General features: G+C 37.6%; 1 protein-coding gene across 8 annotated transcripts in view; it reads right to left on the bottom strand.

The window, feature by feature from the left end:
- PLCXD3 (phosphatidylinositol specific phospholipase C X domain containing 3) overlaps positions 1–25,459 on the bottom strand; it is a 184,400-nt gene that overhangs the window by 100,744 nt on the left and 58,197 nt on the right. The window contains exon 1 of one of the 8 annotated variants that reach the window (XR_013378592.1): positions 840–934. The exons of the other annotated variants lie outside the window; for them this stretch is intronic. The gene's annotated coding sequence lies outside the window, so the exon portion shown is untranslated. Of the gene's footprint in view, positions 1–839; positions 935–25,459 lie in introns of those variants that run through there. 8 annotated transcript variants of the gene reach the window in all.

The raw sequence follows: 25,459 nt of genomic DNA, 5'->3' as shown, positions 1-25,459 counted from the left end.
CCCAGCACCGGGCTGGATCCCACTACCCTGAGATCATGACCTGAGCTGAAACCAAGAGTTGGGTCCTTAACTGACAGAGACTCAGGGGCCTCCAGTTCTGTCTGATTTTTTAAGGAGAATCAGATTGTTTTCATCAAATGCACCCACATATACACACACACACCAAGATGAGGACAAAATTTGCTTTTGTTTTTAAGATAAAACATGAGGCTTCAAAGACTTTTTGTTTTGTGACAGCTACCCTGAACAACACACTCCCCCCACTACTGTTTGGGGGCTGCTGTTCATAAAGAGTCAGTAGAAGTTTTGGGGTAGAAAATTCCAAGAAATTCTGGAAATGTACAGCCCTACGTGAAAACAGAGGGACAGAGAGTAGAAATAGCCCTCACAATCTTTTATAAACCAAGAAGCTGAATACAAAAAGAAATACATAAGAGTTATATTAGTTTTTTGGTAAGCTTTACTTAATATTTGACATATGCCTGGCAATATCCCAGACACTGAACCAAACACAAAGTTGAATACTACAATCACCTCATTCACAAGTCTTCCAGTTTATAAATTAGACTAGATGAAGTGTTCCTAAAATGGAAGTAATATCTTCTTGTTCCTTCTCTTCTTCCTGCCCCACCCCCTCCCCACACCTTCCACCCCAGCTTCCCAATGAAAACATATTTACTCATAAAGTACCTGAGCCATTTGTTATTCCAACAGTGACATTAAATCATTCATCTTTTTTTTGAAAGAATATGACTCTCAAATATTTTGTTATGTCCTCCGATTCACAATGAAATGAACCATTACACCCCACACGGTTACTCTGTGCCTTATAAAATCACCTTGGGTGTAGAGAGAAGTAGAGTCAGCAAGGGGCCAAAGCTGAGACTTGGCCACAGAGTTCAAGGTTCTGCCATCTTGGAGGAGTGACTGAGGCCACAACCCTTGATTGTTGGGTAATGGATCCTACTTTATGTCATAATTAGCTCCCTTTTCTCCTACTGTGTAGATTAAAAACATCAAAGTTGGAAGTTGGGCGGAGAAGGAGTTGGAAATTAGTCATTTTGAGAAAAAATATCCTCTGATGGGATTTCCAGGGAGAAGAAACCAGGCAAATGCAGCCAGCAGCAAGAGTCTTTCCCTACCCAGTTCTGCTGAAGATAGTACAGCCACAAGTTTCCTCTAAATCATTGAAAACTCCCTATCCTCAGATTTCATGATTCAAAAAAGGATCTCACAGAAAATTAGAGCCTATATTCTATACTGTGCATGCATTATTTAGAATAATTTCCTGGAACGATGGAATCAAAGAGCTGGGGGAGGATTTTAAGAGGTTTCCTAGGACATGATATTTTTTTTCAATAGAGAACAACATATATGGCAAATCAGACAGATCTCCATAATGCCAAGACATAGTTGGAATTTGGGGAAAATGGTAAATAGCATTTTGTTCTATGTTTACCATGAAGCAATTTAAAAAATTCTGAGACTGAACCCCAGGTAGCCAGGGCAAAATCCTTAGTTTTTTGAATAGTATTATCCTATTTCCACTAAATCATTTCACATCAATGATCATGCTGGAAAGAAGGACATGGATTCTAGAATTAGATTACCCAGTTCCACTACTTCTTAGCTATGTGACAAGTTAAATGACTTAATCTCATTGTGCCTCAGTTTCTGTAGCTGTGATATGGAGAAAATACCAATGGGCCATCAGCAGAATTAAATTATGTAATGCATTAAAGCACTCAGCACAGTGCTTAAATGCCTAAGAATTAATATTATGATTTTGATTATGATTATTGTCAGAAAATATGTCTTGTAGCAAGTTCCTTTGATAGCTAAATAGTTCAAAGCAAGAGATGCACGGTACTTCCTTTTTTTCTCTTTCCTTTAATTACTAATCTCTTCTTTCTTATTTTGATTATTTAGTGTCAGATATGTTGTTGCTATAATTTGCTCAAATCTTTTCAAAAAATATGTGGGGCGTAAATTACAAGTAAAAATGAAGACCATGATTGTACCCGTATCAAATACCTCATCTATGAGTGCTTAAATGGACTTCTTTTTATATCTAATTATTATCCATAGAACAGAAAGGAATTTCTGGATTTATATCAATTAGAGAATATGACAAAAGAGAAAAAAAAAGAAAACACATAGGTGTCATTAAGTGTTTGAAATGAATCCACTATATCTGTTTGTCTCTATTGCTCAGCCCAGAAGAACACATCTTTCCGAGTCATACGGCTGTTAGGGAAATCTTAGCCCGAGCTATGTAACAACCCAAAGATGTACTGGCACAAACTCAGTGGTCCGCATCCACCAAAAGAGTCAACTTCAGATGCCACATGAAACAAGATTATAATAATCACATTTTCTATTAGGAATGTAAAGGGTAACAAGAAAAGATGCAAAGAAGCTTAACTGTCTGTACCTACCTACCAACCTCCTTCCCCTGCTAGTCTGCAAATAGGTTACATCTCTTGGGCTGGGCTTCTGCCAATGTTTGGCATGGCAAGTCCTTCCACTCCTCTGTGGCAAGTGGTACCTCCAAGGCTCAGAAGAGAATTTATCTTTTCCCAGCAGGATAATCAACAGGCAATAGGCCAGGCCATGGGACACAGATAAAAAATGACATTATTCCTGCATTTCTAGTCTTTCCCCCACCCCTGAATTTTGTCATATCACCTCTGCATTGTAACAAGTTACTGGTTGTTTTCAGGCAGCTTCTCTACAATCATGTGGCCAGTTAACTCCATTATGCCAGCCTCCAGATAATCAAACCCTACTATCTTACGAAGCTCACAGACTAGGACATTTTCTCTCGCATTCTCTGGTTCTTTCAGTTGAGTCCTAACCACCAAGCAGACCCCTTTCCAGTAACAGTATCTGCTGTGATATCCCAGAGAGTTTTCAGTAACATAAAAATAGAAAAATATGTTTAGTATCAGGGCTCCAAATAATAAAACCAGAATGTATTAAATTCTTCCCTACTAATATGTATGCTTGTGCATCTCTGTCATAACATTTATGACCAGATTCACATTGCTCAATCCTTAATTCCTTTTTAATTGTGTTCTAGACTCTACTTCTCTAATTAAAAGATAAGGAATTTGAAGGTAGGTAGAGTCCATGAATTATATTTCTTTTAAGAGCCTACAGAGTATTATAGCATTGGATGTTTAACAGATCTAAAAAAAAAAAAAAAACCTAGTTGGCAGAAACCTGATGAAGGGAAAACTTAAATATATGCACATTCTAATTTCAGCTGATTTTAACAAAAATTCAGATTTAAGTCATCTCCAGTGTCCTGAGCAGTGAGCTCTCATGTCCTAGTTATCCATTAAAAAAAACAAGTCTGATGTAACGATATGCTGTTCTTCACATATTTATTATAATTCTCAATATCACTCATAAAAGGATAAATGACCTCATTTCTTCCAAATATATATTTTATGTATTTTTTCTAATGCATATAAAAAGTTGTCATCTTTGCTTTAAGAATTACTTATATATGTATTCTTTTTAACATGCTTATTGTATTTTTTATTCTTATTCTGGATCTTGATAGATAACGGAAAGCGTGTATTATTGTGTAAAGACTTAGAATTCTATACTTCTGAATAGTTTCCAGAATGTAGTTTCAGTGTGGTCCAAGCTTTTAAGTTTGGTCAGCTAAATTAATTAGCTTGTTCATTCTTATTAATAATTTCCTTATCCCTGATTGTTATTTTACATGTACCTTATCCATTTTATCAATCCTAGAAATAACTTTAAATTATGCCTTAAATGTTGTCGAGGAACATGATATGTGAGAATGTAGGTTTGGCAGCAATATGAACCAAGATTCAATCTTAGCTCTGACTTTTAATAAACTCTAGTCTTGGGAAATTTATCAACCACTGTTTCTTCATATCTAGATAGGTTGGGTCTCACCTCTCCCACTTCCCTTTCTTGGTCAAAACTGCTTTGGCTAATCTTGGAGTTTCATTCTTTCCTATGAACTTTAGATTATATTAGAAATGTAATTGACAAAACTTGTTGGTAAACTCATTTGCTTTTGTTGAAATTTTGATTGGGATTACATTGATTGATAGAACAATTTTGAGAGAATGGTCATCTTCATCATTTTGAACTCTTCAATTCTTCTTTTATGTCCTTAAGGCTTTATAATTTGTTCATGAAGTATCTATGCTTCTTTTGTTAAACTTATTTTCAGTTATGTTATAACTTGATTTGCTACAAAAAGTAGTTTTCTTTCTTCCCAATAGGTGTTATTATTTCTTAATATACTAGCTGGATCTCCAACACATTGCTGGATAGCAGTAACGACAGTGGGCATCTTTGCTTTGTTTCTAAAATTAAAGATAATCTCTTTATTGCTAATTAGTGTGATAAATTTACATATTTAGTAGATAACACAATCACGTTAAGGAATCTCTTTTCTATTATAGTTTGCTAATAAGTACATATATTTTGAAAATTATGAATAGCTGTTTAATTTTATCAAATACATTCTCTGTATTTGTGAGTTGATCAAATTTTTTTCCCTTTCAAATTTGTTAAGGTGATAAATATCACTTACAGATTTTCTAATTTGAAAATATCCTTGCATTCTTGACATAAGCACTATCTGGCTTTGATTTATTATTTCAAGCTTTCTTTCTCCAAAACAGTTTATATGAAATAGGGGTTATATATTCTTTGTTGGTTTGGAAGATTATAATTGGAACATAGTCTGGTCCAAATGTTTTATCTGTCAGGATAGACTTCTTTTCCAAGTTTTTTTTTTTTTTTTTTTTAATGCTTAATCATTTAAAAACCTTTCAGGTTTTCTATTTCTAATGAGTTATTTTTGGTTATTATATTTTTCTAAAACAGGAAGTTTTTCAAATGTATTGGCATAAAGTAATTCATGAACTTCTTTTAAAATTCTACTGCACTGTTATGACTTCTCATTTTGAGAATTTTTTTTTTAATTTTTATTTATTTATGATAGTCACAGAGAGAGAAAGAGAGAGAGGCAGAGACACAGGCAGAGGGAGAAGCAGGCTCCATGCACCGGGAGCCCGATGTGGGATTCGATCCCGGGTCTCCAGGATCGTGCTCTGGGCCAAAGGCAGGCGCCAAACCGCTGCGCCACCCAGGGATCCCGAGAATTATTTATTTCTATGTTATTTTTTTCTTGATTATTTTTTCCAGAGGACAATCTATTCTATTAGAAGAAATAGATTTTTATTTTGTTGAGACGCCCTGGGTGGCTCAGGGGTTGAGTGTTTACCTTTGGCTCAGGGTGTGATCCCCGAGCCCCAGGCTCCCTGCATGGAGCCTGCTTCTCCCTCTGCCTATGACTCTGCTTCTCTCTCTCTCTTTAAAAAAAAAAAAAAGATTTTTATTTTGTTGTTTCTCTGTATTCTCAATATTTTCTCTGTATTCTCAATAATATCTACCATTATTGTTTCCCCCTCCTTTGTTTGGGTTTAATTTCCCTTTATTTGTCTAACTTCTTGAGTTAGATGATTACTTATTAATTTGCATTTTTTCTTTTCTAATGTATGCATAAAGGGCTCTGAATTTCATTCTTATGACCAGTTTAACTTTTCTATGCAAGTTTTTATACCTATTTTTACTGTCCATTACTTTTTTCTTCAACACAGGAAATATTTTGATTTTTTTAGTGACTTAATGTTTTTTTAAAAATCTCTTTTTCTATGTTTTTGTTATTTCCTTCTCCTTTTTTGCATTGAAAATGAGGAAACTGGTAAGTAATCTTGCTTTTGCTGAGACCTGCTATGTGACCTAATATGTAGTTAATATTTAAATATATTCCATATGTGCTTGAAAAGAATGAGTATCCTTTAATTTGAGGGGAACATGATTCTATATACCCATTATATCAAGCTTTTCTATTGTATTGTCAAGTCACACATACCCTTACTAATTTCTTAACTGCATTATCTAGCACATAATATGAAAATTTACTAAAATTATTCACCTAAAATTGTGATTTTAATTATTGAAGTATGTACAATAAGCTTTTATTTATATATTTGGAGGCTGTTTTGTTAGGGGTATGTCATCCTTAGGGCTGTTCAAAATTTTTCTTGGTGAATTGCTCTTTCAATCATTGTGTAGTAACTTTCTCTTCTAGTAATGCTGTTTGCTTTATAGTCTAATTTGTGATATCAACATAGCTGTATCAACTTTCTTTGTTGGGCAGCCCAGGTGGCTCAGCGGTTTAGTGCTGCCTTCAGCCCAGGGTGTGATCCTGGAGACCAGGGATCGAGTCCCACGTCAGGCTCCCTGCATGGAGCCTGCTTCTCCCTCTGCCTGTGTCTGTGCCTCTCTCTTTCTCTGTGTCTTTCATGAATAAATAAATAAAATTTTTAAAAAATCAACTTTCTTTGTTAATATTCACTTAGCATATTTTTTCCATCCTTTTACTTTCCTGTGTCCTTATGTCTCAGGTGTGTCTCCCATAAGATCATCAAAACAGGACTCTCTGAAATTGCCTTTTAATAGTCTTTTTTTTAAGTCTATTTAAAAATAGACCTTATATTTAAAGAGGTTTTAGGTTTGCAGCAAAATTGATTGAACTGAAGGTACAGAGATTTCCCATATATTCCCTATATTCACACACTCAGAGCCTCCCACACTATTAACATTCCCCACCAGAGTGGAAAATTTGTTATAACTGATGAACTTACAGTGACATGGCATTATCACCCAGAGTCCCTAGTTTACATTAGGGTTCATTCTCGGTGTGATCATCTATAGGTTTAGATAAATATATAATGACATGTATCCACCATTATAGAATCACACAGAAAGTTTCCACTGACCTAAACATACTCTATCCATCAATCTAAACCCTTCCTCCCCTCTGCCTAATGTCTGGCAACCTCTGATCATTTTACTTCTCCAGAGCTTTGCCTTTTCCAGACTGTCCTACAGCTGGAATCATATGGTATGTAGCCTTTTCAGATTGGCTTCTTTCAGTTAGTAATATGCATCTAAGACTTTGTCATGGCTTTTTATGGCTTGATAGCTCATTTCTTTAGAGTGCTGAATAATATTCCACCGTCTGGATGTATCACAGTTTATTTATCCATTCTCCCCAAGGACGTCATTGTTGCTTCCAAGTTTGGGCAATTATGAATAAAGCTGCTATAAACAAACATGTGTAGGTTTTTGTGTGGACATAGTTTTCAATTCCTTTCGGTAAATACCAAAGAGCACAACTGCTGGATTGTGTGGTTTAAGAGTATGCTCAGTTTTATAAGAAACTGCCAAAGTGTCTTCCTAAGAGGCTGTACTATTTTTGCATTCCCACCACCAATGAATGAGAATTCGTGTTGTTCCTTATCCTCACCAGCAGTTGCTGCTGTCAAATGTTGGTTTAGGATTTTAGCCATTCTAATAGGTGTGCAGGGGCCTCTCACTGTTGTTTTAATTTGCAATTCCCCAATGACCTATAACGTGGAGCATCTTTTAATATGCTTACTTGCCATCTATATATCATCTTTAGTGAAGTATCTGTTAAGGTTTTAGAACCATTTTTTAATTGGGTTCTTAATTGTCCTTTAATTTGTTTGTATTCATTGTAGCAATGAATTTGGATTTATTCTTACCATCTTATCTGTGCCTTCTATTTGCCTTACTTTTTCTAATTATTTTCCGCTTTCTTTTGTATTAATCAAGTTTATTTCCCTCTCGTCCTTCTACTGGTTTGAAAATTGTTCTATTTCTATTTTAGTCCTTATCCTTCAAATTTTAACAAGCATACTTAATTCAACAATCTAACATTAATGCTTCTATCCCTCTCTAGAAAAACATATTAGAAAACTGATTATCCTTTCAGTTATTATTGTCAACAATCCTAGTTCTATCTTGCTTTTAATCCTCTGCCCAAATTACCATTGTTGTTATTAAATTTTGCATCTAATGTTCATTTAGATTTACATATGTATGTTAATTTCTTTGCTCCACATTACTTTTTGCATCCCATTGTTACTTAAAGTATCGTTTTTAGTGTAATTCATTTGGCAAGGGTCTTTGAGTGATTAGTTCTTGCAGTCTTTGTTTTTCTGAAAATGGCTTTATTTTGTTCTTATTTAAATAATTTATCTGAATAGAAAATTCTAAAATGGCTATTATTGGTATTTGTATTTTGAAGGTCTTATTTCACTCTTTTCTGATCATTAATGAAATTATTAAGGATTTTGCTAATTGATTTTATTATTTGTAACACATTGATCTTTTCTCTCTTGTTATTAAGACTTTTCTCTTTGTTGTTTTGCAATGACACTGCAATACGTTTACATGTAGATTTGCTTTTTGTTTTTCCACTCATAGCGTTTTTCATTATGAGGATTCATGTTGCTAATCAAATCTGGAAAATTCTCAGTCATGGTTTCTTTGAATATTGAGAATTCTCTATTCCATTTCTTTCAGAAATCCTATTACCTTTATTTTGGATTTTCTCATTCTATCCTCTATGACTCTTACCCTATCATTTGTGTATCCATTTATTTCCCTCAGTGTTGCAGTCTTGTTGATATTCTCAGCTCTGTTTTCTAGTTCATTAAGTTTCTTTAGCTCTATATAAATCCACTATTTAGGGGCAGCCTGGGTGGCTCAGAGGTTTAGCGCCACCTTCAGCCCACGTCCTGATCCTGGAGACCCAGGATCAAGTCCCATGTTGGGCTCCCAGCATGGAGATGGCTTCTCCCTCTGCCTGTGTCTCTGCCTCTCTCTGTCTCTGTGTCTCTCGTGAATAAATAAATACAATCTTAAAAAAATAAAATAAATCTACTATTTACCCAGTATATTAGGTTTTAAGTTCAGTGAAGAATATTCTATATATCGGAGTTTTTTGTTCACATTTTTCTTATTCTGGTAAATAACACCTTGTTCTTTTTTTGCTCCTAAATCTTATTTTAATCTTTTAAATAATTTTAGCTCTCTTATATGAATATCTCTTTCAGATAGTTTGTCTATTATTATCAAGTTTTTTGGTTTCTAATCCTTCAGCCAGCCTTACAAATTAATTATCTGCTGCTTCATGTTCATGGTAGATAATTTCCAGGTGCGTTTTGAAACTTTTATTGGGAGGTCATTTTAAGCATTGTTTTTCCTAAGGGAATCTTGACTCTCATCCGTAAGGGAGTCTGGATAGTTGAAGTGTTGCTCTCAAATATTTTGGGATTTTCTTCTTCCATTCACCCCGTGAGTATCATTCACATGGGGAAAACCTTTAAGCTTACTTTTCAGGGTAGGGCTTGAAGTACTTCTTAGGTAGGATAAATTTGGGTTCCAAACTCATTAAAGACAGATGGACATATGTTTTTATTCTACTCAAAACCAGAAAAAGAAACACATATCTTGTATTTTTTCCCAAGCTAAGCAGTGAATCCATGTAGTCCCCCTTTGGGCAGAAATGCTTCAGTTTCCCATCTTTCGTTGGGAGTCTCAGCACCCATTTCACACCTTCTGTGGGATCTCTTTGGGTCAGATGTCTTATCTTCTATCCCTGGGAAGACATTCAAACCTAAGCTTTATCCCTCCCCCCACACATTGCACTCCACTCTGCCATGGCTTAAATGCAATATAATTCCTCTAGCTGTTAGCGCCCTCCTATCTCTGGCTTAAAGGAATTTCCACATCTTTCTCCTAAGCTTGGACATATATTTTAAAAATTATATTTCAACCAGTAAACCTCGATGTTTATAATAGATTGAACTGTGGTCCTGCAAAATTCATGTGTTGAAGCCCTAACCCTTTAAGTTTAACCTCAGAATGCAGATGTAATTGGAGACAGGGCCTTCATAGGGGTCCTTAAGTAAAAATGAGGCCATTCAAGGTGAGCCCCATCCAATCTGACTGGTGCCCTTATAAGAAGAGGAAATTTGGACATACAAAGAGAGACACCAGGGGTGTGAACACACAGAGTAAAGATCATATGAGGACACAGCAAGAAGGTGGCCATCTGCAAGCCACAGAAAGAGGCTACAGAAGAATCCAAATCTGCTGACACTTTAATCTTGGATTTCTACTCTCCAGAACTACAGGAAAATAAATTTATTTTATATGGCCACTCATTTATACTATTTTGTTTTGACGGTTCTGGCAGACAATTATAGTGTTTTAACACATTTATCTCCATCCTAGTTTACTCTGATTTTTTTTCAGAAATTGCTTAATTTTTAAAATCAATACCCTCATCCTCCTGACTTCCATTCCATAATATTTAGTGCACTTTTCCACACAAAGAAAACGCTTTACAGGAGCTTCCAATGCTATTAAAAAGCAAAAAAAAAAAAAAAAAAAAAGCAAATAAACGGTGACAAAGGTAGTTTTTTTTTTTTTTTAAAGGTATCTCAGTAAGATACATGGGGAGGGTAAAAGAACTGCCAGTTTTATCCACACAGTATTTCAAAGACTCTCTGAGTTCAGACTATTTCCAGAAACTGGACTTGTCAGACTACAGACTGACTTGGGAGAGCTGGGAGAAAGCATTTCTACCTTGGAGAAGTACTGAGTTATTCCAGCTTCCTAGAAAGTCTCTGTATCTATACCACTCAGAATGTACCCAAACAGCCCAGACTTTGGAATGTCCCTCAACACAGAAATCATTCATTCTATCTATCACATCAGTATCAGTATCACATCATACTAGCAATCACCAAAACAAACATGCAATATAACCTAAAAAATCTTTCACCATTCAGAAAAGCCACTGGACTCATGCATGCATGACCTGTTCTCTGCTAGGATTTACTTAGTGACCAAGTGATCCTCTGATGACATCAGGAATGGATGAGACTGAACACTGAATGGAATAGGACAAAGCCAACATTGTTACTGGGGAGAAATGGATAGATTTAATATCTGGAAATTATACTGGGTAGGAGGAGGAAAAGAAAAAAGGAGAAAGAAAGAGATCATTAGAGATGTTATCTTGTGTTGTCTTAGCAACTACCTGGTCAAATTGAATTGTAAAGACTGATTAAACATGGGTATATGCCAAGTGATAGAAAGGAAATGTGTGGATTTGTATCTTACTGGATTGGGATTTTTGTGTCACTGACTTTGGGATCCAAATCACCTGGAAGTTGAATGTGTTCATATGATTTCACACAAGAAAAAAAAAAAAAGCACGGTTCGGTTTATTGGGAGTGGATGCTGTGAATATGTGGATGCTTTAGGAAATAAATGTCCTCAAAAAAGACAAACAAGCAAACCTGATAAGGAAGGAGAATGGAAGAGAGAAAAAAGGATGAGGAAGGAAGAAATTCAGATCTGAGACTTTTTCTGTAAGAGACAACATCTCTTCACATCCAAATTAACCCAAAAATCTATGAAAGCCATTTTAGGAGTCACATAAGCTAAAGTTTTAACTTTTTATTTTTTATTTTTTTATTTTTTAATTTTTTTTTTTTTAATTTTTATTTATTTATGATAGTCACACAGAGAGAGAGAGAGAGGCAGAGACACAGGCAGAGGGAGAAGCAGGCTCCATGCACCGGGAGCCTGACGTGGGATTCGATCCCGGGTCTCCAGGATCGCGCCCTGGGCCAAAGGCAGGCGCCAAACTGCTGCGCCACCCAGGGATCCCAAGTTTTAACTTTTTAATAAGAGTTGATTTATTTGAGAGAGAGAGAGAAAGAGAGAGCACACAAGTAGGGAGAAGGGTAGAGAGAGGAGAAGGCTCCCCGCTGAGCAGAGAGCCCAATATGGGGCTCAATCCCAGGACCCTTGAGATCATGACCTGAGCCAAAGGCAGATGCTTAACCAACTGAGCCACTCAGGTGCCCCTTAACTTATGTTTAATGGTCTTGTTCAGCACCAGTTAATCACCAGTATCGTAATGTTAGAAAAATATTCAGCTTCTCATCAACCTTGATACCTCTGTAAATACTGTTTTATATATCAGAAGAAAGCAAATGTCAAAGACAGGACCTAATGCCAACTTGGCAAGGCATCTCCTAGTGATCTAAAGCAGGAGAGCAAATTCTAGAGCAAGACGGAGTTTGAATCCTAGCTTTGCTATTTGCCAGCTGTGCAGCCTTGAACAGATTACTTAACCTCTCTGTGCCCTAGTTGCTTCACATATAGCATAGGAATAATAATAGTACTTACCTCATTAGGTTATTGTAAATTAAATGAGTTAACATTTATGAAGCACTTTTAACAGGTATTTAGTACTTAGCAAACGCTATATGTTTGTCAATAAAGTAAATACATATGTTTAATTAATTTGCTTTGCACAAGAAAGGAATAAATCCAAGGAAAGTCTGAATTGAATCAAACAGTTGCTTGGAATTCTGATAAGTTTAGATTATAAAATCAAAATAGTGAACTCATAGAGAAGGTCTCATAGAGAGACCTGTTTATAGTTTTCCCAGGTTAAGTATGAAAACAGCACTACTTCAATTCATTGAAAATAACTGCAGCTTGAAGTAGCAAACATTTCCACATCTTCCTGCGATAACGGAGTTTAATGAGGCAGGAATATTTAGGAAAGACACGAAATGTTTCACAAGTGTGGTTAGCTTTTCACCAGCCTCTCTGCTTGGGCCTTTGGCTTTCTAAAATTAATTTGGCAAGCCTACAAGAGAATTCTCTGACCTGATGTGTGCTAAGTACTCACTAATTTGTTTAGCGGGTGACCTTCCCCAGTTTCTCTCCAGGACACCTTTAAGGGGGTCGGCGTCATACTTGACACTCACATAATTTGAAGATATAAATTACCTATGAGATTTTGAAAGAGGAATGAAATATTTAAAGCCTTAAAAACTTATTGTCAGGTGTAAGGGAAATAGGAAAGGAAAGTGACCATGAAAGAGGAAATGCTGCTACCCCAAAGCTGTCACTCTAGCCCATTACAACGTTTCCATGTGTTGCTTATCCAAACTGGCTCTGGGAACAACTACTGCCCCCTGCTTTGGCTAACCAATTGGTGGTCCTCTACTGGGGGTTTGACCAAACTGTCTTCACTTGGAAATAAGCAAGAAAGGAATTCTCTACTGAGATCTCATTATACCGTGGGCAAGAGTCACCAAACAGATGCACAGAATGTCAGTTAAGAGAAGATCCATGCCAAATCCCCAGGCTGGAGATCATTAATCCATTTCCATGTAGAGCTTTTATCTCTCACTAATGATGTGCTGAATTCCAAGCACTTTTATTAACTAAAGAATGGTCATAGATAGAACTATTGGCCCATTCTTTGGTTTGAATAGGATTCAGAAAAAGTTATATATATATATATATTATATTATATTATATTATATTATATTATATTATTATATATGCTTCTCTGAATGTACAAGAGACTGTGCTAAGATCATGCAAAAGCAAAATGCACACTGAGTATATAAAATTGTTGATGTTTATTTTTTATATTTACATTTTAAACCACCTTATTGAAGTATGATTTACCTACATAAAGCTATGCTTTCACATGTAATAAAAACAACTGATGAGTTTGAAGATTAATATACATCTGTGAAACCATTATCACAACTCTTGCCATAAACATATCCATAAAATTGAGGCCCCTGGGTGGCTCAGTGGTTGAGTGTCTGCCTTCGGCTCAGGTCATGATCCCAGGGTCATGGGATCAAGTCCCGCACTGGGCTCACCACAGAGCCTGCATCTCCCTTCTGCCTATGCCTCTTCCTCTCTCTGTGTGTCTCTCATGAATAAATAAGTAAAATCTTTAAAATATATATATCCATAAAATCCCAATATTTAGAGTTACCAATTCTTACACATTGCTTGGTGGTAACTTTAGTATTAGGTTATAGATTTATTCATATAACACAATCATTTTCATAAGAAATTCATCCTAAATTTTCCTGTCAAAGTAGATAACTTTATAGATATAGAGGTTCTAGAAATTATACAACATGAATTGGGAGGGAAGTTGTCACTAGATACTACATTAAGAGGCTGTCTGCCTGTCTATATGTTACCTCTCTGTTCTTCACTCTAAAGGAAAACTAGCAGAACAGGATTCAATCATCCTTTTTGTTTGTGTGCAGACTAAATGTGGAATCTGAAAAGTCCCACAATGGGATCCCTGGGTGGCGCAGCGGTTTGGCGCCTGCCTTTGGCCCAGGGCGCGATCCTGGAGACCCGGGATCGAATCCCACATCGGGCTCCCGGTGCATGGAGCCTGCTTCTCCCTCTGCCTGTGTCTCTGCCTCTCTCTCTCTCTCTCTATGTGACTATCATAAATAAATAAAATTAAAAAAAATATATATGAAAAGTCCCACATTAAAACCCACAAAAGGAGGTCTCATTGACCTGGCTGTCTTGGTAAGCCATTATTCACAAATCTTTAATAGGCACTAGATTTGGAGGTGAGAAGCAGATCATTTTGGCAGGATTCAGATGTAACTTTGTTTTCAGAAATTCAAGAGGGAAACAGTAATGTGATTACCTCCAATGTCAAGGCTATCTCTTTACAACTGGTCCAGGATGGGTGCTAAGCCCCTGAGATTGGTTGGTACATAAAGAGCCCAAGTCAACCATATGAGACCTTGAACGAGAGGAATGAGAAGCAGCAGCCGGTCAGGGACCAGCAGAGAATACAGGAGACAGGAAGATGAAGTGAGAGCTCTTTCCAGGAGACAAGACAGACTTTTTCTAACTACCCTGTACCTCCCCACAGAGGACTCAACTTTCCCTGGTTTCTTGCTGTTGGATGCTATGAAAGTGTTTCAACTGACTTTATGATCCAGCGCGATGAAGACTTGCAGGAGGCCCCCACCATGGATATTGTTACAAGCCTCCTCACCCTCTTATGTAATTCAAAATAAAAGCAATTCTAATGCAGAAATTGCAATTCTTACACTGGTGCCAAAAGTAGAGTTTCTATCTGAATATTTCAACTGTGTAATTTGGGTAAGATTATCAAAGCTGAAAAGCTCTCATTTCTTTAACTACTTCTGCTTTTCTGGTGGCCAGCATGCATTTATTCAAAAGATAGAGGAAGAAGAAGGGAAAAAAAGAGGAGGGGAGGAAGTGGAGGGAAGAGGAAGGAAGATGTACTGAACCGATGTTGTTTATTCCTGATTTCTTTTGTCAGGGCTTAGAAATTTCAGTGATGAGTGGCATGGCATTCTTTCAATGCCTACTTCTCCAGAAAGGACTTTAAAATTGGACTTCCCAAAGCACAACCTGCCAAAGAAAAGCAGGTAAGAGAACCAAGTTCCAAGTGGAAAGACATGATGTGTGTAACATCTGAGCACCCAGAAAAATCTTCCCATTCTGTGCATAATGGAAATTTGTTGAGTAAATAAATGAGAGCAAGAAGATTCTATTTAATATGATAGCACAACCAAGGTTCTATTTAATATAATAACACAACCAACAGATGAAAAGAAAAAAATGTAACCAACCAGTTGTTATACCTTAAATAGCCACAACCCAGCGACTGTCTTGATATGTTTGTTGAGCTGACCTGCTTACAGGTTGCATTGACTGATGCATTTTTTTTCTTTTCCCGTGAAAGGACAAAAAGGGCTGCTGACCCTGTCCTCATCTCATTCTGTCTTGCCTGAAGTTTTCTTTGAGCCCAGAATCATTTTTTTATTTCACAAAGAACTCGACCTTATTTCCAAGGTCCCAGAGCAGCAAGCCAGTGCTGCTAGTGAGGTCAGGCTGCACACCTGAAGCTCCGTTCTGCCAGCCTGCCTGCTGGGCTCTCACTATGGCATCAAAGAGTTCAGGGGCACCATGCACAGCACCAGCCTCTCTTCTATGCCTTTGTCACTGCTTCCCTGCCAGAGTCAGGCCAGCATGAGAATCTGGACTCTGCTACTTACCAACCAAGTAACCTTGGGCAAATCTTTGCTTCTCCAAGCTTCAGAACCCAGACCCTAAGTGAAGATAACCACATCCACCTCATTCATCCCTCCGTTTGAGGAAGAATTATATGACAATAAATATTTCGTACTTATAACCTGGAATATGCCCCATGACCATTAAATGATGCTTTTCTCTTTCTCTTTTGCCCCTTTACCCACCTATTACATTTCTCAGTAGTGCTAACGAGAAAGCCAAAAAAGAAAAGGACTGCTACTGACTCCCCGGACCTCCCTGTAGTAAAGTATCCCACTCAATAATTGCTAAAACACCCCTTTCTTCAGTCTCAAGCTGGAGGCAGCTAGATTAATTTCTCAGTAACCTCTGAGAGCAATTTTATAGGTTTTTTTCCATATTTGCTTAGAAACAGAAGATACAAGATCTGAGCTCTTGGAGCCAAAGTGTTTCTTCTATTACTGACTCATAAGGATCACAGTAGAAATCGGGGGAAAAAAAATGCTCATCTCAAGAATGATTAAAGTGGTGTGAATGCAGCCTTGCTCATGTCAGTTGATCTAATCAGCACTCTCACAGTAGGAAAAGAAAATTTCTGCAATATCCAGTAATACATTAAAACCTCATGAATCAATTCTTTAATGCACAGAAACAAAAACATAAAATGAGCCATGTCCCTTGAGGTGATCTGGTTTTTTCCCTCCTCTAATCTGTTTCCTTCAAGAGCCTAGAGGTGGGAAAAGAAAATGAATGGGTCACTTGTGTAGCTGTGAGGTCATCTGATGTGACTGGAGCCAATGGGATGGCTCCAGTTTGAGCAAGGGCAGCCCACACCTTGCAAACACTTCCAGTAGCAGCGCCAGAGCCATTCACTCCTCTCCCACTGCGCAGGGAGGTGGCACTAAAAAAAGCCCCTGGGGGTACTTGCTCAAAGCTAGAAACCCTCGTGATTCTTCTACATATCACTGCTTACCTCTATTTGCCCTGATGGCAGCTACCCAAGTTACTATATTAGAAAGCAGCCCAGGCTTGATTTCTGTGTGTGATTTTGGATGAGTCACTTGACCTTTTATTCACACAGTGAATATTTATTGAGTACCTTCTGCATGCCAGACACTGTACTAGGTGCTGGGGATATGATGGTGAGGAAAAGCAGACCCAAACCCTCTCCTTTTTGGGTTATGAAGAGATGATTATTGATAATGCATAATTGCAGGTGGCACAGTGGCTAATAACAGGGAGATCTGACCTAGGTCGGGGGGCCTCAGGCTGGTGATCAGATTGCAGCCCGGATTTCATTCTCCACTCACTCCCTTCATCACGTGCCTTTATGCAGGGCATGAAAAGCACAGAGCCCTGTATCCAATCCTGCTATATGGAATCTTGTAAAAGCAGCATAAAAATACAACAGATGGGATGATTTCAAAGGCACCAAGCATCTGTTTATTTAGAGGTGAATCTTGGAATGGATCTTGAAAGGTAGAGATTATCGATGGATGGAGATAATATGGTGAAAGGTGAAGAGGCAGACATTGTGTAGATAAGAAGGAAACCAACCATTGCAGACCTGGGGAAAGAGAGGCCAGTGAGAGAGGGAGCAGGAGGAATTGTCTCTAGAGGGCTCCTGGGGTTATGCCTGGAGCTAGCTAGCATTAGCCTGTAATGTTGAAGGACCCGAGGACAGTGTGTGGGTTTAGAATTGGTAAAGAGGGAATGAAAAGCAGCTCATGTTTTGTTTCTCTAAATGAAAATAGATTCATAGCTTTTTCCTCTTAGCTTTAATGGTAGTACACACTCTTCATAAAACACTTCCAGCACTGTAAAAGGTAAATGAAGAAAATAAAAAAAAAATATGTCACTATTCAAATAATTATCTATTAATATTTTGGCATACAGATTTTAGATTTCTTTGGCACACAGATATGTGTCCACAAAGACATACAATATGACTTTAAATTATGTCATATTGAGAATATTATTTTGTAAACTGCCTTTTTCCCTTTTTGATATGCTCTGGGCATCTCTTCAATTCAACAAGTGTACAATGTTGTCATCATTTCTATGAAGTTAGTGGATGCTACTATATGGTTGCACCACAATTTATATAAGCGGTCCCATGTTGATGGATATTATTTTTCAAGTTTTGACTCCTATTACTAACTTTCTGATAACATCTTTAGAGAAACCAGGGTATGCAAAAAATGTCAACTTGCCATTGACACATAAAAATTAGTGTCTGGTTGAGGTTCACTGGGTACTATTCACATGGACACTGGTCAGCTGTAGTGTACAAGCAGGGGGATGTAGTAGAAAGTGCACTAGGCTAAGATGGTAAAGATTCTGAAAACTCAAGACTCTCAGCTTTTGCCTGATAAATTTAGAAAAGTCACCAAGCCTATCTGAATCTGAATTTTCTCAGATGTAACTGAGACAGACGGGGAGAGTAGGGTGGTCATATACAGAAGGGAAAGACACTCAGATTACATAGCACTTCCCAAAACACTAATTCAGAGCAAAATTAATAAGTATTCTTTGGTAAACATAATGGTTCTGTTGCAAAATAAGTTTTAAAACACTGGATAAATTTTGGAAAAATTATTTATGGAGACATAATGGAAAGAAATATTAAAGGAACAGAGGTTCTTATTTGGAATTTAGCAGAGAAAGGAGACTCTGTTTCTACCATGAAGAAACAGAAGCATTATTCAGCATCATACTATACAGAACCCTCTATAGGACCATAGAAGTCATTCTATACTACCTTATAAATGGCATCCCTGTACCTTACAACTTGGCTCACCCTGCAGATACCACTCAATTCCAACACATTAGTTGTGGGTGAGAGGTGCTTGGTGTATTTTCCGAGGAAGTGGCAGATACTGAAAGAGTAGTTGAAATAAGAATGATATTCAGGAAACATGAATCAGGTAAGATGTGCTGGCATCCATTTAGATTAGTTCAGTATCCATTCTAACTGAATGCCTGATACATCATTTAAATATTGCAACTGGGGGATCCCTGGGTGGCGCAGCGGTTTGGCGTCTGCCTTTGGCCCAGGGCGCGATCCTGGAGACCTGGGATCGAATCCCACATCGGGCTCCCGGTGCATGGAGCCTGCTTCTCCCTCTGCCTGTGTCTCTCCCTCTCTCTCTCTCTCTCTCACTGTGTGCCTATCATAAATAAATAAAAATTAAAATAAATAAATAAATATTGCAACTGGTTGAATCCATAAATGTCAACCCTGAAAACTATCTTAGCAATTATCTAATACAACATTTTTTAAGATATCTGAGCACCATCCCTGTAAATGCCCACTAATACAAGGCAATTTAGCATTGTTTAAAACTCAGTCATAAACCCAAGCTGGGTTCAAATTCTGACTTCATTTCTCACCAGCCATGTGATCATTTGCAAGTGACTTAATGTTTCTAACCCTTGGTTGACTCATCTCCAACCAGAGACTTGGTTAAAGATTTACATTACACACAAATTCAGAGTTTGCTACTTATTTTTTTTATTGGAGTTCAATTTGCCAACATATAGCAGTGACCAGTGCTCATCCCACCAAGTGCCCCCCTCAGTGCCCATCACCCAGTCACCCAGGCCCACCTCCCTTTCCACTACCCCTTGTTCATTTCCCAGAGTTAGGTGTCGCTCATGTTCCGTCACCCTCACTGATATTTCCCACTCATTTTCTCTCCTTTCCCCTTTATTTCCTTTCACTATTTTTTATCAGAGTTCAATAAATATTAGCTGTTACTATTGCTGCATTATTTGAAAGGTTCTTATTAGGCATCTCTTGGCAATAGCATCAGCAGGTATTCTACTAAGAAATCCCAACAATCAAAGGTTGGGACCCTCTACTGCCCATTGTGACAGGCAGACATGACATCTTTCAATTCAATCCAGTATTATTCAGCAGACACACAGAAAGAAGGTATAGAGGGCTAAATCCAGATCTTGCAAAAGCAAAAAACTACTACACATTTCTGTGAGCTGTACTGGACAAAAGATATAAACCTACTTCAGAACAGATTTTTGAAAACCAAACTTAAAGTATTGAAAGCCAAAATAATATATCTATATAATTTGACTAAAGTTCAGTTATTTTATTGTGTGGATTCTATACTTTGGAATATTTAGTAGGTATAGCCAAGGAAAAAGTATGAATTTAATAGGAAATGTCACCTTAATTCTTTCTGAAAGTTCTTTTACTTAAGCATCATAGGTACAAGCCTTGTCACCAGAATTTCATGAGACTAGAAAGAGAAGTGGTATGTAATCTGATCTTCTGATTGAAATGTTAGCCCCTTAGGCCATTTTCTCTTTAAAACCTTCTATATTTTTCCCTTTTATCTTTTGTTTAATAAACTCACCCTACTGGAAATTTAAATATATAATTAAGTTGGAAGACATCACTTCTGTCTTCGTGGAGCTTGTAATCTAAAAACAGGAAAAAGCAACACACATGAAACAAATAGAAATATGAACTACTGAGATATCAGGCCCATTAGAAAGGGCCAGGAGCCAATTTTAGAGAGGCTCTAGTCACAATAAACTTTCATTCCAAGTGGTGGTAAACACATAGTAAATAAGCAAACACGATAAATAAGTAAATGGATATTTAAAAGGGCAATTTCAGAAAATATTAAGTATTAAAGAAGACCATAATGACAAAGTCTCATGATAGTACTTGGTGACAGTGGGAAATGACTGGGGAAGGCCTTCTTGCAGAGGTGACATTTGAAGAGAAAATGAACTCATGAAAAGGAAGAGCAATGTGATCATGTCAACATACTGTAGTCCAGACTCATGATAACAAATTCATGAGCTTTAAAGCTGAAAAACATTTGTTGAGGTCAAAAAAAGAGAAAGAAGCCAATGTGGCAGAACCCAAACAATGCAAGAATGGACAGGGTGGGGTGAAGAAGAGCTAGAAGCTAGATGATGCCCTGTCTGGCAGATAGCAGCAAAAAGTTTACACTTTATTCAAGTATTAGGGGCAGCCATCCAAGAGACTGGATCAGAAGAACTGTATGATCTAATTTACTTTTTCAAAAGACCTCTTTGCACTACTAGGTATTTACCCCAAAGATACAAATGTAGTGGAATAATGTGCACCTGTACCCCAATGTTCATAGCAGCAATATCCACAATAGCCAAACTGTGGAAGGATTTGAGCAGTCCATCAAGATGAGTGGATAAAGAAGATGTGGAATATATATACACAGTGGAATATCACTCAGCCAATAGAAAGGATGACCATCTTACCATTTACATTGACATGGATGGAACTAGAAGATACTATGCTGAGTTAAATAATCAGAGAAAGACAATTATCATATGGTTTCACTCCTATGTGGAATCTAAGAAACAGCACAGAGGATCATATGGTAAGGCAGGGAAAACTGAATGGGAAATCATCAGAGAGGGAGAAAAACCATGAGAGACTCTTAACTATGGAAACAAACTGAGGGTTGCTGGAGGGGAGGCGGGTGGGAGGATGGGGTAATTGGGTGATGGGCATGAAGGAGGGCATGTGATGTGATAAGCACTGGGTGTTATGCACAACTGATATATTGTTGAACACTACATCTGACACTAATGATGTACTATATGTTGGCTACTGAATTTAAATTAAAAACAAAAATAAACAAACAAACCCCAAAAGACCTCTTTGGTATTGGGGGAGACTGGATTATGATGTGGAGAGAGACTTGAAAGAAGGGAGACTACTGTCCATCAATGTGAGATAAATACTGCTAGCCATTCACTCAAACCTAGTTTTTTCTTCTTGGACACAAAGCTACAAGACATTTCCTAGCGCTTCTTGTAGCCATGTGTAGTGCTTATCACTGGAATGTGAGAAAAGTAACTTTGGTTACTTTGGTTTCTTCTGCCTTAAGTTGCCTGGAAAGGTGATCACTAGACAAATAATTCCTGAGTCCTTGAATGACAATGTGGACTTGTAAGTCGGCAGCTACTTTGCTGCCAACTTATACCCACATCAGAATTTTACATGAGAGGGAAATTAAATTCCTCATTTTTTAACTGAAAGTATTGTTGGGCTTCTTATTTCTGTTGCTTTATCATTACCTTAATAAATACACAAGGCAATAAGAGCAGCATGCAAACACATGTGCAAGTCTCTCCATTAGAAATGCACAAGGTTGTTAACTTGGGGAGTGTCCTTTGGAAATTATTTAGTACTGAACTTCAGATTAGAAAAGCAACTTTACAAGCTATTTATATCAACTAAAATCGGAGCATCAAAAAAAAATCTAAGTAATCAGCCAAATGTTTTCCTTCTTGGAAAACAGCCAAAGAAAGCAAAAGTTCTACTTGTGTTCATCCCTATAACCATAAAAATACATTTATCAAGGTAAATTTCAAGGCTTTTTGCTTGTTTGAATGCAAATAAACCCTCATCTTTAATAATCTAAGCAAACAAAAGCAGCACCATTAGTGACTGGCTGATACCTGTTTCCATAGAAAGAGGACCAGGCTGCTCTGCAGGTGTCTAGGCACCTCCCAGGACCTATCCAGAATGCATTCTAATTTCTTGCATGGGTCATGAATGGAAAATCTTTTCATAAAATATAACAGGTAGCTGAGAAGAAATTGATAGAAGACTATTTTCATTCTTCTTGCAGCAAAACTTACTAGCTGCTTATCTAACATCCATTCGTCCCAATTTATTACTAAGACCTTGATTTTTAAGTGGGCACATTGATAGGCTAAATTAAAGACTACATTCCTACTCCACCCTTGCAGCTAGGAGTAGCCATATAAAGATTTCTATCCAGTGAGATGTAAAACTGAAGTATTATTTGAGACCTTCAGGAAGTCTTCTTAAAAAAAGTTTTCCCATTAGGGGGTGCCCTTCCTCTTCACTGCTGTCTGTAATGCAGATGTAATATCTGACCCAGAAGTGACCTTAAGGGTGGACACCAAGTACTAAGAATGACAGAATACAAAGATAGGAACTTGGGTACCTGAAGAATCATAAAACTCTCATCTCAGCCCTGTGCTAACTCCCTCCAAGCTTCCTTCAGGCAAGAAGAAAAAAAATCTTGTTTAAGCTACTATTATTTGAAATTTTTTTCTATTTCGTGTAGTGAAACTTAGTCTTAGATTGACAATATCCCATGTTCAAACTTAATTTCTTTTATTTTTTTAAAGATTCATTCATTTATTTATTGAAAGAGAGAGCATGCACATGTGAATGTGTGTGTGTGCAAGCCTGGAGGGTCAAAAGGAGAGGGAGAAGCAGACTGCCCACTCAGAGCTGAGCCAACCTTAGGACTCTGAGATCAGGATCTGAGCTGAAGTCAAAAGTCGGATGTTTAACAGACTGAGCCACCCAGGTGTTCCAAACCTAATTTCTAAAACTTCCAGTATCTTAAGATTCCATTGAGTTGTATATTGGTCCCTTTTTAAGTACTGGATTCTCCAGAGACACAAAAGAATCATATACATTGTCTTTATTCATACATTTGCTCAGGCTAGGTGAACAGGACAAATTCAGAGAATAAAGAGTAAAAAATAATAGTAACTAGTGCTAAATTGGAAAGTGACTATGACTTTTAAAAAGTGGAAACGAATAAGCTAACTGGGACAAGGGTAATAAGGGAAAAATTCATAGACAGGCAGGCTTGAATTTTAAAAAGCAGTGGAATATAGTGATTAGGTCCATGGATTCAGGAGCCGGACCACCTGTGTTCAGATCCTAGCTCCACCACTTATTAGCTATGTGGCCTTGAGCAAATTATGTAATCTCTTATGCCTCCGTTTTCTAATCTATTATATAGATTATATAGAGGAAGTAATACCTACCTTATAGAGAATTGTAATGATTCTATTAGTTAATATATGTAAGTACATAGAGTGACATACCATAAATATTCTGTAGGTTTTAGCTGTAATGATTCTGATTTGGACACTTTTTCTAGTAACATCACTCTCCTGGTTTTCGGAAACTGTTCATACTTCAGGGTAATCATAGTACTTCTCTCCTGGACCATTTCACAGGTGAATAAGAGGATGCAAACTGGGCCAAAGAATACTTCACCTTCTGGTCACTTTGATTATTCCAAGAAGTAAACATGTGACCTAACCTGAGGCAGAAAGGGTATTCTCTAGGACTTTTAGAACTGAAGCCGAGAAGGAAGGATTCTCCTCTTTTAGGGAGACTAGTTAGAGATGAACCTAGAAGCTATGGTTCCAAACTTACTGAAGAAACTATTTTAAGAGGAAAAAGCTGATAGTCCTGAGCAAGCAGGGTCGCTGCCCCAGGCTATGTGCCTCAGGACCCTACACTTTGGAGTGCCTCCTGGACATGTTTAAGGCCCCTATGGAGTCTGAGACCAGTTGGGTTTAGCAGGGTCATCTGGGTGAGCCCTGAGCCTGGATGTAGATACATGTGTACCTGTTCCCTGTCTCTTCCATCTGGAATGCTCTCAGTCCACTATCCTTGCACATAGGCTTGAGCATCTGATCAGTATTTGTATCTACATGGTCATCCCAAGGCCCAGGCCCTGCCTTCATGTTACTTCTTCCCAGTGTGGTCTCTTTTCCAGGAATACATAAGATCAGGCAATATACAGGGAGATGTAGAGACAAAAACAGAGACAATTCTAGTGATAGTTCAGGCCCACAGAATCAGAGGTGCCTGATTATTGAAGCCCTTCCTTTAGTTTTATGAACTATTCCAACATCTTGCCACTAAGTTTTTATCCATTTGTCCACTCGTTCATTCATTCATTCATTCATTTTTACTTGAGATAGTTCAAACTGGACTTTTGGTACCCAAAATGATGATAGACCAAAAAATAGCCTTAAAGAAAGTTGCGGGGAAGAAGAGTGGATACTTGGCAAAAAGGAAGAGCACGAGCCAAGCCCCAGAAGAGAAGTGATTTAGAAAACCCATTTATGCAATGTCAGTGTCACCAATCATTAAATGTGTAGCTGAGATGAGGCATCTCTGCCACTGTTTGCAAGATCACTATTTCTCACAAGGAAAAGTACAAATGCATCAGAACCCAACAGTTCTGCTCTGATTTTCACCCTTCTCCCCATTCTTATGGAAAGCTGGTTTTTCTTTAAATGGCCAAGAGATATTCCTCATCTGAGATAACTTCTCTAAACATTCTCCCAGGGACCTTCTCTGAGGGTCCAAGAGACTTTTCCAGGACATCCTCATTTGCCCAAAGGCATCACCATGCATGGTGTACATTTACATAATCTGGACTTCACCATATACTTTTAAGGTAGTTTCTTAATTCTTTTGTTTCTCTGCATGTCCTATGTATCACCTGTAGGAGAAGTCCTGGATAGGCCTTAGGGATAATCTCAGTTCTGCCAAACGAACATGAGAAATGATCTCACTTCCTTATGTTTCAAGCTCCCTGCCTAGAAAATGAAATACATATGCAGTCCATGATATAAATGTAAAAACCAGGAGTGTCTCCACATACAAGACACGGATGCTTGCTTTGACCACCTCTAAAATCTTGTTTAAATCTATATGAGGCCTAATTTTTGTGGAGTTCTCAGTATCTGGATTTAAATTATTCTTTTTGAAAACTTATACCATGTTTGTGAAATTAAAATATAGATTTGAGTCACA

The sequence above is a fragment of the Canis aureus genome, chromosome 4, assembly GCF_053574225.1.
Source record: "Canis aureus isolate CA01 chromosome 4, VMU_Caureus_v.1.0, whole genome shotgun sequence".
NCBI lineage: Eukaryota > Metazoa > Chordata > Mammalia > Carnivora > Canidae > Canis > Canis aureus.
This window is presented reverse-complemented; position numbering and strand designations above follow the sequence as displayed.